The sequence below is a fragment of the Pristiophorus japonicus genome, chromosome 10 (assembly GCF_044704955.1).
Source record: "Pristiophorus japonicus isolate sPriJap1 chromosome 10, sPriJap1.hap1, whole genome shotgun sequence".
In the NCBI taxonomy this organism is placed as follows: Eukaryota; Metazoa; Chordata; class Chondrichthyes; family Pristiophoridae; genus Pristiophorus; species Pristiophorus japonicus.
This window is the reverse complement of record NC_091986.1, coordinates 16,697,229-16,715,179: the sequence shown is the minus strand read 5'-3', so window position 1 is coordinate 16,715,179 and position 17,951 is coordinate 16,697,229.

The window sequence follows — 17,951 nt, the reverse complement described above, 5'->3', positions numbered from 1 at the left end:
AGTACCATGAAGACGTATTTTGAATCTTTCAGTCTGAGTCCCACGTTGTCCAGATGACGTAGAATCTCTTCCAGGTTGTTCAGATGTTCGACGGTGTCATCTTGGAACACGACAGTTCTAGGGATGGACTTCAGTAGACTCTCTATGTTCCTCTGAAATATGGCTGCAGTCGTGCGAATTCCTAATGGAACCTGTTGTAGATAAACAGTCCTTTATGAGTGTTGATGCACATAAGTTTCTTCGACGTCTCGACCAGTTTCTGTGTCATGTAGGCCGATGTCAGATCCAGTTTTGTGAATGACTTCCCCCGGCTAGCGTTGAAAACAGGTCAAAATCCTTCGGTAACGGCTATTGATCCTGTTTCGAAACTCGGTTGATCATAACCTTGTAGTCTCCACAAATCCTGACAGTGCCATCACTCTTCAACCCAGGAATAATGGAGCTGGCCCATTCATTAAATTTGACCGGTGAAATGACCCCTTCATGCTGGAGTCTGTCCAGTTCGATTTCGACCTTCTCCCTCATCATGTACGGAACTGCCCGAGCTTTATGATGGATGGGTCTTGCATCCGAGTCCACGTGAATCTTCACCTTGGCTCCCGTGAAATTGCCGATGTCTGGTTCAAACAGCGAGGGGAACTTGCAGCACTTGAGCACATGGAGTATCATCCTCCGACGACAACGCTTTGATATCGTTCCAATTCCATTTGATTTTTTTCTCGCCAATCACTGCCGAACTGCGTTGGACCATTGCCTGGAACAATCCATAACGTTAAATCATGAACTGCACCATCATACGACACCTTGACTCCTGCACTGCCATTCACCGTTATGAGTTCTTTGGTGTAAGTATGCAACTTGGCATTGACTGGACTCAGCTTAGGCCTCACAGCCTTAGTATCCCACAGGTTGTCGAATGTCCTCTGGCTCATTATTGATTGACTCGCACCCGTGTCCAATTCCATCTGTACCTGCACACCGTTAAGTTTCACGTTAATCATTATCGGTTGGCTTTTTGTTCGGAATGAATACAGTCCATTCAGTTCTTCGTCTGGTATCTAGGATTGCATATCTGGATCCGCGCTATACTGGTCATCATCCTCCATGTGATGTGTCGCAGCATACTTGCTCAGTTGCAGACACATGCGCTGGAGATGCCCCAGTCTCGAACAGCTTTTACAAATGTACTGTTTCAACCGACCCTGATGAGGCCGATGATTGCCCCCACAATGCCAACATGGTGAAATCGGATTAATTCCCGATGGCGGACTTTAGGCAGCCACAGGTTTCGCATATGCAGTCGAGTAGGCTCTGCCATATGCAGCTCTGCCAAATGATAATACAATCTTTTTTACAGTACTTGCCAAGTTCCAATTTTTCGATGATATCTGCTTTAAATTTTTGTCCGTCATCATGCATGCCTAGGCAATCGTGATGGCCTTGCTCAAATCCGGCATCTCCGCCGCCAGTAGCTTACGCAGGATCACCTCATGGTTGATGCCGATTACAAAGAAGTCCCGCAGCATGTCTCCCAACGCATTTTAAAACTTACACGGTCCAGCTAGATGTCTTAGGTCAGCAACAAATTCCGACACATCCTGGCCCTCAGAACGAACGTGCTTGTAGAATCGATATCGTGAGATGATGATGTCGCCTTCTGGTTTGAGATGGTCATGTACCAGAGCACACAATTCCTCATAGTCCTTGTCTGTTGGGCTTGCAGGCGAGAGAAGATTCTTTGCGTCCATAGATTTTTGGACCACAAATCGTGAGGAAGACCGCCCTGCGCCTAACTACATCAGTAGATTTCTCTATTTTTTTTAGCCACGAAGTACTGGTCCAGGTGAGCTACAAAATCTGTCTCGTCCTCTCCCTCCACGAATCTCTCCAGAATTCCAATTGTGCTCATTTTTGCATACAAAGGTTCTTAAATTACCTCGTCGCCAAATGTTATGTATATAATAACTCGATTGTCTGAATACTGTAAGCTAACACAGGGACAAACCTGGCTCTGCTTTATTAGGGCCCAGTTGATTACATCACATGATGGCTTGCCTTTTATACCTGGGCCGCACACACATGTGTACAGCCCAATGACCTCCGACAGTGGCACCACCTGGTGGCTAGTAACCCCAAGCATACATACTTGACAGTGGGTCTACTGAGCTTGCCTGAATCCTTGATGTGCCCTTCTGGAGCACAAAACCATGCATTGGGTGTACACATTTTTTAAATGAACGCCTTTTCAACTCAAATATTGGTTCTTGCTTCATCAAAACTTATTTTAGTCAAAGTAGCAAGATCAATCATTAAGTTGGACTCTCATCTTGGAAAAACCTTGCGTACCTTATCTTCTAAAAGGTCATTGATCCACTGAAGAGGGTTCAGAAGGAAATAAAAAAACAGCCAAGGTCGACGCTGGGACTTCAAGCTCAAACTTATGGAGAGAGAAACGGAGAACAGAGTTTATTTTCATCAGAGTAAAATCATTGAGAGTCACATTTTCAAAATTCTGAAAGGATAATGAAAAGAAAACCAGCCATGTTTTAGTTTGGAGTGTGTGCAGAGTCGGAGCTTAGGAGTGTAAAGTTAAAAAGCCCCAAGCCAGATTTGAGAATTAACGTTTCTTCCCTCTGCCCATGAAGCGGGAGGCAGAGCAGCGGGAGGTGAGAGATGAGAGGCCTACTAAAGGCCCAGCGGCAAGCTACAGCAGGGAGAAAGGGCAAAAAAGTAAAAAGAAATCGAAAGGTGATGTCACAGCCAAGGGGATAAGTGAATGGCTGGTGATTGGAGAGTAGTTTTTCCTTATCTTTATCTTTTTCTTTTTCTTATCAGTAAGTAACCTTTGGCATAGTTGCCAAATTTAAATTAATTTAAGGGTTAAGTCATGGCAGGAGAGCCCAGTCCCATGTCATGCTCCTCCTGTGCTATGTGGGAAATCAGGGACAGTGTCCCTGATGACTATGTATGCAGGAAGTGTATCCAGTTGCAGCTCCTGACAGACCGCATTGTGGCACTGGAGCTGCGCATGGATTCACTCTGGAGATCCGCGATGCTGAGGATGTCATAAGTAGCATGTTTAGTGAGTTGGTCACACCTCAGGTAAAGGTTACAAATACAGATAGGGAATGGATGAGCATCAAGCAGAACAGGAATAGGAAGGCAGTGCAGGAGTCCCAAAAGGTCATCTTCCTCCAAAACAGATACACAATTTTGGGTACAGTTGGGGGGAGATGGCTCAGCAGGGGAAAGCAGCAGCAGCCAAGTTCATGGCACCATGGGTGGCTCTGTTGCACAGGAGGGCAGGAAAAAGAATGGGAGAGCTAAAGTGGGAGGGGATTCTATTGTAAGGGGAATAGATAGGCATTTCTGTAGTCGCAACCGAGACTCCAGGATGGTATGTTGCCTCCCTGGTTCAAGGGTCAAGGATGTCTTGGAGCAGTTGCGGGGCATTCTGGAGGGGGAAGGTGAACAGCGAGCTGTCGTGGTGCATATAGGTACCAAAGATATCGGTAAAAAATGGGATGAGGTCCTATAAGCTAAATTTAGGGAGCGAGGAGTTAAATTAAAAAGTAATACCTCAAAGGATTACTGTCAGTGCCACATGCTAGTCAGAGTAGAAATAGCAGGATAGCTCAGATGAATACGTGGCTTGAGGAGTGGTGCAGGAGGGAGGAATTCAAATTCTTGGGACATTGGAACCGGTTCTGGGGGATGTGGGACCAGTACAAACTGGACAGTTGGCACCTGGGCAGGATCGGAACCAATGTCCTCGGGGGAGTGTTTGCTAGTGCTGTTGGGGAGGGGTTAAACTAATATGGCAGGGTGATGGGAACCTATGTAGGGAGACAGAGGGAAGTAAAATGGGGGCAGAAGCAAAAGATAGAAAGAAGAAAAGTAAAAGTGGAGGGCAGAGAAACACAAGGCAAAAGTCAAAGAGGGCCACATTACAGCAAAATTCTAAAGGGACAAAGTGTGTTTAAAAAGACAAGCCTGAAGGCTCTGTGCCTCAATGCGAGGATTATTTATAATAAGGTAGATGAATTAACTGCACAGGCAGCTATTAACAAATATGATATAACTAGGATTATGGAGACATGGCTCCAGGGTGACCAAGGCTGAGAATTCAACATCCAGGGGTATTCAATATTCAGGAAGGATAGACAGAAGGAAAAGGAGGTGGGATTGCATTGCTGGTTAAAGAGGAAATTAACACAATAGTAAGGAAGAAAACTAGCTTGGATGATGTGGAATCTGTATGGATGGAGCTGCGGAATACCAAAGGGCAGAAAACGCTAGTGGGAGTTTTATACAGATCACTAAACAGTAGTAGTGAGGCTGGGGACAGCATCAAACAAAAAATTAGGGATGTGTGCAATAAAGGTACAGCAGTTATCATGGGTGACTTTAATCTATGTATAGATTGGGCGAACCAAACTGGTAGCAATACAGTGGAGGAGGATTTCCTGGAGTGTTCTAGAGATGGTTTTCTGGACCAATATGTTGAGGAACCAACTAGAGGACTGGCCATTCTAGACTGGGTGATGTGTAATGAGAAAGGACTAATTACCAATCTTGTTGTGCGAGCCCCCTTGGGGAAGAGTGACCATAATATGGTAGAATTCTTTGTTAAGATGGAGAGTGACACAGTTAATTCAGAGACTAGGGTCCTGAACTTAAGGAAAGGTAACTTCGATGGTATGAGACGTGAATTGGCTAGAATAGATGAATGATACTTAAAGGGTTGATGATGGATAGGCAATGGCAGATATTTAAAGACCATATGGTTGAACTTTAGCAATTGTACATCCCTGTCTGGAGTAAAAATAAAAAAAGGGAAGGTGGCTCAACCGTGGCTAACAAGGGAAATTAGGGATAGTGTTAAATCCAAGGAAGAGGCATATAAATTGGCCAGAAAAAGCAGCAAACCTGAGGACTGGGAGAATTTTAGAATTCAGAAGAGGAGGACAAAGGGTTTAATTAGGAGGGATAAAATAGAGTATGAGAGGAAGGTTGCTGGGAACATAAAAACTGACTGCTAAAGCTTCTATAGATATGTGAAGAGAAAAAGATTGGTGAAGACAAACGTAGGTCCCTTGCAGTCAGAATCGGGAACAAAGAAATGGCAGACCAACTGAATAAATACTTTGGTTCTGTCTTCATGAAAGGATACACAAATACCTTCCGGAAATACGAGGGGACTGAGGGTCTAGCGAGAAGGAGGAACTGAAGGAAATCCTTATTAGTCAGGAAATTGTGTCATGGAAATTGATGGGATTGAAGGCCAATAAATCCGCAGGGCCTGGTAGTCTGCATCCCAGAGTACTTAAGGAAGTGGCCCCAGAATTAGTGGATGCATTGGTGATCATTTTCCAACAGTCTATCGACTCTGGATCAGTTTCTATGGACTGGAGGGTATCTAATGTCACACCACTTTTTAAAAAATGAGGGAGAGAAAAAACGGGGTATTAAAGACTGGTTAGCCTGGCATCGGTAGTGGGGAAAATGTTGGAAGGAATTATTAAAGATGAAATAGCATTGCATTTGGAAAGCAGTGACAGGATCGGTCCAAGTCAGGAAGGATTTATGAAAGGGAAATCATGCTTGACAAATCTTCTAGAATTTTTTGAGGATATAATTAGTAGAGTGGACAAGGGAGAACCAGTGGATGTGATGTATTTGGACTTTCAAAAGGCTTTTGACAAGATCCCACATAAGAGATTAGTGTGCAAAATTAAAGCACATGGTATTGGGGGTAATGTATTGATGTGGCTAGAGAACTGGTTGGCAGACAGGAAGCAGAGAGTTGCGATAAACAGGTCCTTTTCAGAATGGCAGGCAGTGACTAGTGGGGTGCCGCAGGGTTCAGTGCTGGGTCTCCAGCTATTTACAATATACATCAATTATTTAGATGAAGGAATTGAGTGCAATATCTCCAAGTTTGCAGATGACACTTAGCTGGGTGGCGGTGTGAGCCGTGAGGAGGATGCTAAAAGGCTGCAGGGTGACTTGGACAGGTTAGGCGAGTGGGCAAATGCATGGCAGATGCAATATAATATGGATAAATGTGAGGTTATCCACTTTGGTGGCAAAAACAGGAAGGCAGATTATTATCTGAATGGCGTCATATTAGGAAAAGGGGAGGTGCAATGAGACCTCGGTGTCATGGTACATCAGTCATTGAAAGTTGGCATACAGGTACAGCAGGCGGTGAAGAAGTCAAATGGCATGTTGGCCTTCATAGCTCGGGGATTTGAGTATAGGAGCAGGGAGGTCTTACTGTAGGTGTACAGGGCCTTGGTGAGACCTCACTTGGAATATTGTGTTCAGATTTGGTCTCCTAATCTGTGGAAGGACATTCTTACATTGAGGGAGTGCAGCGAAGGTTCACCAAACTGATTCATAAGAACATAAGAACATAAGAATTAGGAACAGGTGTAGGCCATCTAGCCCCTTGAGCCTGCTCCGCCATTCAACAAGATCATGGCTGATCTGGCCGTGGACTCAGCTCCACTTACCCGCCCGCTCCCCTTATTCCTTAATTCCCTTATTGGTTAAAAATCTATCTATCTGTGACTTAAATACATTCAATGAGCTAGCCTCAACTGCTTCCTTGGGCAGAGAATTCCACAGATTCACTACGCTCTGGGAGAAGAAATTCCATCTCAACTCGGTTTTAAATTGGCTCCCCTGTATTTTGAGGCTGTGCCCCCTAGTTCTAGTCTCCACGACCAGTGGAAACAACCTCTCTGCCTCTATCTTGTCTATCCCTTTCATTTTTTTAAATGTTTCTAAAAGATCACCCCTCATCCTTCTGAACTCCAACGAGTAAAGACCCAGTCTACTCAATCTATCATCATAAGGTAACCCCCTCATCTCCGGAATCAACCTAGTGAATCGTCTCTGTACCCCCTCCAAAGCCAGTATATCCTTCCATAAGTAAGGCGACCAAAACTGTACGCAGTACTCCAGGTGCGGCCTCACCAATACCCTATACAGCTGCAGAAGGACCTCCCTGCTTTTGTACTCCATCCCTCTCACAATGAAGGCCAACATTCCATTCGCCTTCCTGATTACCTGCTGCACCTGCAAACTAACTTTTTGGGATTCATGCACAAGGACCCCCAGGTCTCTCTGCACCGCAGCATGTTGTAATTTCTCCCCATTCAAATAGTATTCCTTTTTTTGTTTTTTCACCCCAAGGTGGATGACCTCACACTTTCCGACATTGTATTCCATCTGCCAAACCTTAGCCCATTCGCTTAACCTATCTAAATCTCTTTGCAGCCTCTCTGTGTCTTCTACACAACCCGCTTTCCCACTAATCTTTGTGTCATCTGCAAATTTTGTTACACTACACTCCGTCCCCTCTTCCAGGTCATCTATGTATATTATAAACAGTGTGGTCCCAGCACTGATCCCTGTGGCACACCACTAACCACCGATTTCCAACCCGAAAAGGACCCATTTATCCCGACTCTCTGCTTTCTGTTAGCCAGCCAATTCTCGATCCATGCTAATACATTTCCTCTGACTCCACGTATCTTTATTTTCTGCAGTAAGCTTTTGTGTGGCACCTTATCAAATGCCTTTTGGAAATCTAAATACACCACATCCATCGGTACACCTCTATCCACCCTGTTCGTTATTCCAGTAAATTAGTTAAACATGATTTCCCCTTCATGAATCCATGCTGCGTCTGCTTGATTGCACTATTCCTATCTAGATGTCCCGCTATTTCTTCCTTAATGATAGTTTCAAGCATTTTCCCCACTACAGATATTAAATTAACCGGCCTATAGTTACCTGCCTTTTGTCTGCCCCCTTTGTTAAACAGAGGCGTTACATTAGCTACTTTCCAATCCGCTGGTACCTCCCCAGAGTCCAGAGAATTTTGGTAGATTATAACGAATGAATCTGCTATAACTTCCGCCATCTCTTTTATTACCCTGGGATGCATTTCATCAGGACCAGGGGACTTGTCTACCTTGAGTCCCATTAGCCTGTCCAGCACTGCCCCCCGAGTGACAGTGATTGTCTCCAGGTCCTCCCTTCCCACATTCCTGTGACCAGCAATTTCTGGCATGGTTTCTGTGTCTTCCACTGTGAAGACCGAAGCAAAATAATTGTTTAAGGTCTCAAACATTTCCACATTTCCCATTATTAAATCCACCTTCTCATCTTCTAAGGGACCAACATTTACTTTATTCACTCTTTTCCATTTTATATATCGGTAAAAGCTTTTACAATCCGTTTTTATGTTTTGCGCAAGTTTACCTTCGTAATCTATCTTTCCTTTCTTTATTGCTTTCTTCGTCATTCTTTGCTGTCGTTTAAAATTTTCCCAATCTTCTATTTTCCCACTAAACTTGGCCACCTTATACGCATTGGTTTTTAATTTGATACTCTCCTTAATTTCCCTGGTTATCCATGGCTGGTTATCCCTTCTCTTACCACCCTTCTTTTTCACTGGAATATATTTTTGTTGAGCACTTTGAAAGAGCTCCTTAAAAGTCCTCCACTGTTCCTCAATTGTGCCACCATTTAGTCTGTGTTTCCAATCTATTTTAGCCAACTCTGCCCTCATCCCACTGTAGTCCCCTTTGTTTGAGCATAGTATGCTCGTTTGGGACACTACTTCCTCACCCTCAATCTGTATTGCAAATTCAACCATACTGTGATCACTCATTCCGAGAGGATCTTTTACTAGGAGATCGTTTATTATTCCTGTCTCATTACACAGGACCAGATCTAAGATAGCTTGCTCCCTTTTAGGTTCTGTAACATACTGTTCTAAGAAACAATCCCGTCTGCATTCTATGAATTCCTCCTCCAGGCTACCTCGTGCGATTTGATTTGACCAATCGATATGTAGAATATCTTCAATGTAGAATGTAGAAATCTTAAATTTTCCTGTTATTTGTCAGATCATCACACAGTAATGAGAGTGATCTTGTTTTCGTCGAAGATGTTGCAACAGAAGAAGTTGTTGAGGCGGCCTTCAGAGATTAGCTTTCATAAACAAGTGAGACTGATGCAGACAAGGATACCAGCATGGAACCTGGAGCCTCTGTGAAGAACGAGAGGCGGACACTTTCGAACTCTACAGGCAGAGCGGATGCAGAGTTGTGAACCAGGCCAGATGTCAAATGTTCAAGACCGGAAGTTATGCAGAGAAATGCTTGCCACCAAATAAAATTTCACTGAACAAGCATACACAGCGTGTTAGTCTGCAATTCACAAGCGATGTCTTGAGAACATGCTGGAAATTCCGCGATGCATTTTTTCCCCCATTTTTCCACCAAACTTCCGCCCAAAGTACCGTCAGGATCTTAGTGGGCCTTTCGACGGAACATGGGCAGAATTTAGGTTTGACCAAACTCAGGCCCTTAGCGTTTTGCTTGATTGAACTTCGTGAAGCAGAGACAATGGGGGTAAATTTAACCCTGGTCTTTATTGCAAGGGGGATGGAGTATAAAAGCAGGAAAGTCCTGCTACAGCTGTACAGGCTATTGGTCAGACCATATCTCGAGCACTGCATACAATTTTGGCCTCCTTATTTAAGGAGGGATACACTTGCATTAGAGCCAGTTCAGAGAAGGTTCATGAGGTTGATTACTGAGATGAAGGGGTTGACTTATGAAGAAAGATTGAGCAGGTTGGTCCTGAACTCATTGGAGCTTAGAAGGTGAGGTGATCTTATTGAAACATATAAGATATTGAGGGGGCTTGACAGGTAGATGCAGAGAGGATGTTTTCACTCGTGGGGGAATCGAGAATTCTCTACCCCAGAGAGCTGTGGAGGCTGGGTCATTGAATTTATTTAAGACGGAGATAGACAGATTATTGAAAGATAAGGGAGTGAAGGGTTATGGGGAGCGGGCAGGGAAGTGGATCTGAGGCCAAGATCAGATCAGCCATAAATGGCAGAGCAGGCTCAAGGTGCCAAATGGCCTACTCCTGCTCCTATTTCTTATGTTCGTATGGATCGCCCACATGTTGTAGAACTCGCCCGATTTTCAACCTATTTATTTCAGGCTTTACGCAGGCCGAGAATAGACTGAGGTAAAATGGGCTTTACCTGATCTGTGAAAAGAACAAGCTTTTGTGGTCCAAATGGTCTTTTACTATGGAGTGGCAGCAGTAAATGGTTTACGGATGCTAAATTGAAGACATGCTTATGCTGTCATCCTATGTCAACCTGTTCCCATCAGATAAATGTTGTATTGATCAAGAGAACAATTTATTATATACATGCCCTGTAAGATTAATAGTAAAGTAAAAAGTTATTTATATCGGTGCTTTGTGTTTCTTGAAGTCACGGCAGCAATAGGCCATTTTACTACTGAGCAAATTAAAGACGGTTCAGAATTTTGCTTTGGATATAATGTGTAAAGTTAAGATTTTCTAAGTCTGAGACTGCCAACAGAAAAAACATTACAGACCTTCTACCAATAATAATGTGTGCGTAACAGTGAATCCAAAGAGAATGTTGGGTGTCCATGTGTGTCTTTGATATCTTCAGCATTGCGAAAATCCTAGCTTTGGCAGGATTTGTGTGCAACCCTGCATCTGTGTGTGGTGTAGTTATGATTATTTTTAAATGAGCCAAATCCAAAATATCTTGGCAATGGTTTGAATTAGTTTAAGCCCAGAAAATCAGGCGAGTTTGTGGTATTGCCATTGAACTACATGCTGCTTTGTGGACCACATGAATATACCTCTCCCGGCACATTCAGAGAAAGTTTTGGTCTCCTTATTTAAAGAGGGATATACTTGCATTGGAGGCAGTTCAGAGAAGGTTCACGAGGTTGATTCCTGAGATGAAGGGGTTGTCTTATGAAGGAAGGTTGAGCAGGTTAGGCCTATATTCATTAGAGCTTAGAAGAATGAGAGGCGATCTTATTGAAATGTTTAAGATTCTGAGGGGGCTTCACAGGTTAGATGCAGAGAGGATTTTTCCCCTCGTAGGGCAATCTAGAAATAGGGGGCATAGTTTCAGAATATGGGGTCGCCCATTTGGCAAGGGAGATGAGAAGGAATTTCTTCTCTCAGAGGGTCGTGAATCTTTGGAATTCTCTACCCCAGAGAGCTGTGGAGACTGGGTCATTGATTATATTTAAGGTGGAGAAAGACAGGTTTTTGAATGATAAGGGAGTCAAAGGTTATGGGGAGCAGGCATCCATCATATCATAGACAGTCCCTCGAATTGAGGATGACTTGCTTCCACGTCAAGAAGTTCACAGGTGTTTCAATGAAGGACCTAAAATTCCCGGTCCGAACTACATCCTGAAGGGTGGAAGATACCTTTGCGTAGATTTTTTTTAAACGTGCGGTGGCTGTTGCACACCAGCCACCACACGGGGTTAACAGAACTAGGTCTTGGTCCAGTAGCAAGGATTAACCAAGACGGCTGGAGACGAGCTCTGCTGCATGGACCTAGTGTGCACACATATCACAGTGTGGCCGGACCCGTGCTGCCCCTGGGCCCTCGACATTTCTGGGCCCCTGGCCTAGCTGACAAGGTGAGCATAAACCAGTCTAGTGGGGGCTGACTCATGGGTACATTTGATCTGATTTATTTTTTATATTCTGGTCTTGTATTTCAAGTATTGCACACACACGCCCCCTTTTCAGTTGACAGTGGATTGCATCCAATAACTGATGTCTCATTGTAAAGAACCTCGACCCCTGAACAAGGCTGATACAATACGGCTTGTTGCACCACCAGATGTATCAAAACCAGAGCTTGGAGACGCTTGATGGTGCAGTTTAGGCATGTCTAAAGATGTGCTGTGGTACAGGCAAGAGAAAATATGCAGCATTTTTTATATATCTCCCCTTCGCTCTCTGCCTCTGATGGAATTGAGCCAGATTTTCAGGTACGATGAGATCAGAATCCAAATTCTAACTCTGGCTTACAGATCCTCAGCACGACAGAATACCAGGGAGCAATAAATGTGAGTTGCATTAATTTAACGCATATTTCTGTTGTGTGGGCGCTTGTGAAATTATATTTAACCTGCATACGCAACTCTCTCTGTTCAGTGGCATTAATGTTTTGGTACAATCATTTATCCGTTCACCTCTTCCGAGGCTGAATGTTGGGACCTGGTGGAAACGGAAAGGTAGCAATCGGAAAATAGTGTGGCAGAATTGACCATTCCCGTCGTCGCTATAGCCGTCTCCATTTTACCAGGGTCCTCCGAATAGGCGGCTCAGCCGCTCGCCTGAAGAGGACCCATAGCTTATTTAGATATTGAAATGTGGTCAATAGGACCCCAATAGTATTTTCGGACTGAATTGGGTGGAGTGCTTGCCACGCACACTCCACCGAGTATCAGCTCGGCTGAAGAAGAGGCAAAAGACAACTTTCACTTTATTTTTGTGGGGTTGGGAGGAGCAGGAGTACTACCCTGAGCTCCACAAAACCAGTTGGAGATGTTGGCAACCTTGGATGCCCAGCCCCGTCCCGTGTTTGGAACCCCACAGAACTATCTTCTTGCATCCTGGAGGCCAGCCGGGACACTCTATATTAAATCACACAAGTATTTTGTTTTGGGTCACGTTGGTTGAGATTTGAATGCTGTTCCTGTCGGAAGGACTCAGGAATTGAATCAGCCACTAGATCTCAGAGATAATGCAAGAGGTCAGTGAAGAAACATCTGATCATTTCCACTCTTTAAAAAAAGACTTCGGGCTAAAAGTTCGGTAGCTCTCGCAAGGCGTGAGACTTTGCGCCAAGCCCAGACGTCTGGCCTCTCACAAGAAATTGGGGTTAATGCCCCTGAACGGAAGTGGAGCGCTAAATCTGAAGCGCTCCACTTGCTTTCTGAGGCGGTAGCGGGGCGCACGCCTCGGGAACGGGATGCACGGCTCAGCTGCGCTACGCACTTCCGCGTAGGGTGGGCTCTTCCCTGAATTAAACAGAAAGGCCCAAGCTGCATACTCTGCAGGAATATAAACACCGGGGAGCGCAGGAGTGCCTCGCCAACAGCCCGGCACTCAAGCAGAGTGCGGGGCTGACCGATCATGGTCCCGACCCCGCGTCCAAAGTGCTAACGGGTGCGCAAGGAAATCGGTCGTTTTTACCTCTCCTTTAACTTTCAACTTTCGTCCCGCTAGCGGCTGGCCACTCCCCAATTTAGGGTCTGGGATGTTAATGGGGCACAGCGCAGGGCGATGATGTCAGCATTGCTGGCGCAGCAGAGCGAGGCGCTATGTGTTACCACTGCCACTAAACTCCTGCCGAATTTAGCGGAAGTAGTTAGCGACGCCGCACCCAGTTACAAAGTCGTTTTCGCCCAGGTAACGGGAGGTGCAAATGACCCGAATTTCTGCCCCTTCATTTTGAATTCCAGTCGCACAGAACGTTGATTATGTTTTGCACATTTTGTAGCTATGGCTTTACTTTTAACATTGCCTCTTACTTCCATCTGCTATCAGGTCAACCAACATTTTACTGCGGTTTGTGAATGGAAAAATCAGTTGTGTACCATCACAGAACTATTGCTCCAACCTATCTTGGATCCTTTTTACAAAAGCACACATCCAAACTCATTAGCATTAAGAAATGAAAGTGTTGCACACTCTGGGGCAAATGTCTGTTTGATTGGTGCGAGACCTAAAATATACTGTATTTGTGCTACAGCAGAGAATGGAATAGTTTGTCTATTGAGTCATTGTGGCCTGAAATGTCTGAATATAGCTAGGTCAATGTTCACACATACGTCAAATGCTTCTAGTAAATATTGTATTCGTAAACCTACTGCTCCTTGGCCCGTTCTCGCTCAAGTATTATACATCCAGACAGTTTAAGTGCCATTGACTCCAAGCAGTGCAGTAAGAACAAAAATATGTTGGTCAGATGTAATATAAAACATTTGATCATCATTCTGCAAGCAAGTGAAACCATCAAACCACAGAGAGAACAGAGTAGACTTTAAGGCACTATCAAATGCATTCATCTTCAGCAAGATAAATTTGCAATTAATGACTGGATAACCAAACACACACTAGATAATCAAATAAGTACATTGAAAAGGTGTTATAGCTTATGAGGACTATACTGGTGAATCTAAGTTGATTTAATTTTTATACTTACATAGTAAAATTCATTACTCGAATGCTCAAGTCAATAATGGAATTCACCTCTGTGCAAATACTCAGAGTAATTCTACTAATAATGTATTGAATAAAAAGCAATTAATGCTCCACCATAAACATGCTCAAGAATTTTTACAGAAAAAAATTGTATAATATATTTTTCATACTGAACAGGAGCCCTCAAAAGGTTCCCTCAGGAATAAACCATGTAGAATCGGAGAGGTCTTTAGAGACTAACGAGAGGGAAAGTCAATTGGATGTGTGCAGATGTGAACATTGGGGTGAGGTCAGGATTAGGCACACAGGTAAAATACCTGGGCTCCAACATGAATAATGACCACAGGTGAAGTGCCAAAAGGTAGCTGCTGCCGAACTTTGCTACGTGAGTGTAAAATTAAATCAAATAAGGTTCATCAATATAGTCCTTATAAGCTGTGACACCTTGGTTTCTTTCTCACATCAGCCCTGGTGTTCCTTCCCTGGCAGATATGTCTGGCTGAATAGGACCTGATGAATCTCTACGATCAAAAATACAAGTTTGCTATGTGGCCCTGGGGCAAAATAAATAATTTTTAAATTAAGAAAGCTAAGTAAAGGGGAAAAACCCATGTAGCAGGGCACCGTCAAGGTTATTGGGAATAGAGATTAAGATGACATAAATCAAAAGGTTGAGGTAAGACAGTGACCTACCTGAGTTTTAAACATTTTCAGATGTAGAAGGGAAACTGGACTGCGTGGGAATGGCAGAGAGGTGTGTGGCCGGGCACCTTATAGGGAACGTTGGCCATGATGCCTTCACTCTGCGGCAATCTACTGTCCCATTGGTATTTGAACCACAGCGACAAACCAGAGGATGGCCACTGGGAGACGGGGGGCCATACCAAGCTCGTGACTCCGGTACACTACCTGTCATGTACGTAACCATCATGCAATGGTAATCTTCATGGAACTGTAACCTTCATGCAACTCCTGTACACTGTACTTATACCCTAGAAATGCACACCCTGACCACAGGGGGTGAACTTGTGGGAGACACTCCTCACCTGGGTTTACAGGTATAAAAGGGGAGGTCCCACCCAGGGTCAGCACTCCTTGGTCCTGAGAATAAAGGTTAAGGTCACGTAGTTACTGTATCTGCAGTACATGCCTCGTGTGAGTTTGTAGTACGGTGCAGGGACACCACATTTGGCAACAAGAAACGGGAATCACCGAACCATGAGGATGGCCACCAGTAGCACAGAGAAACATTACTGTGTGGGTGAGGACTGGGATGACTTCTTGGAAGGCTCCAGCAGAACTTTGTCATGAAGGACTGGCTGGGAGCGACAGCGGCTGACAAGCAGAGGGCGCATCTACTGACCAGCTGCGGACCACAGACGTATGCGCTGATGAAAGACCTGCTCGCACCCCAAAAGCCAGCGGACAAGTCCTTTGAAGAGCTCAGCCAGCTGATCAGTGAGCATCTCAAGCCGGCGAGTAGCGTACACATTACCTGGCACCGGTTCTACTCTCACCGGCGTCGGGAGGGACAATACATCTCGGACTTCGTTGCAGACCTGCGGCGCTTGGCCAGTCTCTGTAAGTTCACAGACGCCTGCAGGGGAGAGATGTTAAGGGACTTTTCCATTGAGGGCACTAATCATGCCGGGTTTTCAGGAAACTCAGAGAAGCCAAGGACTTGACTTTAGAAGGGGCGGCGTTGATAGCTCAGACCCTCATGGTAGGGGAAGAGGAGACCAAGCTAATTTACGCGCGCAGCCCTGGTCCCAACGTGGTGATGGACCAGGGAGTTAACATTGTGAACGCGACTAGGGACCCCGCAGGCAGGCAAGGGCATTTCGAAACCACCTAGGCAGCAACAGACTCTAGGGTGGGCCTGCAACAGGGACAATGGAAAGGGGATCGGCAATTCATGCCATCACGAGGAACAATGCGTCCCGCGATGGGACAATTAACACCCACCATCAGAGTGCTTAGAAACAACCAAATGGGCAATCAGAGAGGAATGCCTGATAACAGTATCTTTGTTAACAACAATCTCAGCTCATGCTGGAGATGCGGGGGTAGACATACTGCGAAAGGCTGCAGGTTTCAGCAATATACCTGTAGGATTTGTAACGTCAGTGGACACTTGGCCAGGATGTGCAAAAAGGCTGTGGCAAGGCTAATCTGCGAGACAGAGGAACTAGACAAGGGGTCTGCAATGCAGGATGATGCCTGGGGAAAAGCCATGGATGCTGAAGTTCAGCGGGTTCAAGTGGCTGACGTCCACAGCTCATACACTAAAACGCCACCCATGATGATGAAAGTTTTATTGAATGGCATCCAGTGCACATGGAGCTGGATACGGGAGCTAGTCAGTCACATATGAGCACCCAACAATTTGAGAGACTATGGTCACACAGAGCTAGCAGGCCCAAACTGGAACGCATTGACACGCAGCTACGACGTACACCAAAGAGATCGTCCCAGTGCTAAGCAGTGCAAACTTGGTGGTAACACATAATGGATCACAGAACCGGCTGCCACTCTGGATCGTCCCGGGAAATGGCCCCGCGCTCTTGGGGAGGAGTTGGCTAGCTGAGATGAATTGGAAATTGGGGGATGTGCATGACATTTCATTTGTGGAGCGAAGTTCATGCTCACAGTGCCTACAAAAATTTGGGTCACTGTTTCAACCCGGTGTCGGAATGTTCAAGGGCACTAAAGTAGTGATACGCATCACTCGGGATGCCAGACCAGTGCACCACAAAGCCAGAGCAGTGCCGTACGTGATGCGTGAGAAAATTGAAAGTGAATTGGACAAGCTGCTCAGAGAGGGCATAATTTTGGCCGTTGAATTCAGCGACTGGGCAAGTCCCAGCGTTCCTGTCCTTAAAGCAGATGGCTCGGTCAGGATTTGTGGCGACTACAAAGCCACCATCAACCGAGTGTCGCTGCAAGACCAATACCCGCTCTTGAGAGTGGAGGACCTTTTTGCCACGTTGGCAGGTGGCAAGCTGTTCACGAAGCTGGACCTCACTTCAGCCTACATTACTCAGCAACTGGCTGAAGAATCCAAGCTTCTGACCAGCATCACGATGCACAAGGGATTATTTATCTACAACAGGTGTCCGTTTGGCATTCGTTCGGCGGCAGCTATCTTTCAGCGGAACATGGAAAGCTTGCTCAAATTGACTCCTGGAACAATTGTATTCCAAGACGACATCTTTATAATGGGTCGAGACACCGAGGAACACCTCCACAACCTGGAGGAGGTGCTACGCCAACTGGACCGAGTAGGCTTGCGGCTGAAAAAGGCCAAGTGTGTGTTTTTGGTCCCAGAGATCGAGTTTTTAGGCAGGAGGGTTGCCGCAGACGGGATCCGGCCCACTGAATCAAAAACAGAGGTGATCCGCCGGGCGCCCAGGCCCAGAAACACATCGGAGTTGCGATAATTCCTGGGACTTTTGAACTATTTCGGGAACTTGCTGCCGAACTTAAGCACATTGTTGGAGCCGTTATACATGCTCCTGCATAAAGGTTGTGAATGGCTTTGGGGGGACTGTCAAGAACGGGCTTTCAATAAGGCGAGGAACCTGCTGTGTTCTAACAAACTGTTGACTTTGTATGACCCCTGTAAAAAACTGGTTTTAACATGCGATGCATCGTCCTACGGGGTTGGGTGTGTGTTGCAGCAGGGTAATGACGACGGACGACTCCAACCGGTGGCTTATGCCTCCAGGTCGCTCTCCCAGGCAGAGCGTGGATACGGCATGGTCAAAAAGGAAGTACTCGCTTGTGTTTATGGTGTGAAAAAGATGCACCAGTACCTTTTCGCTAAACGGTTCAAGCTAGAGACGGAC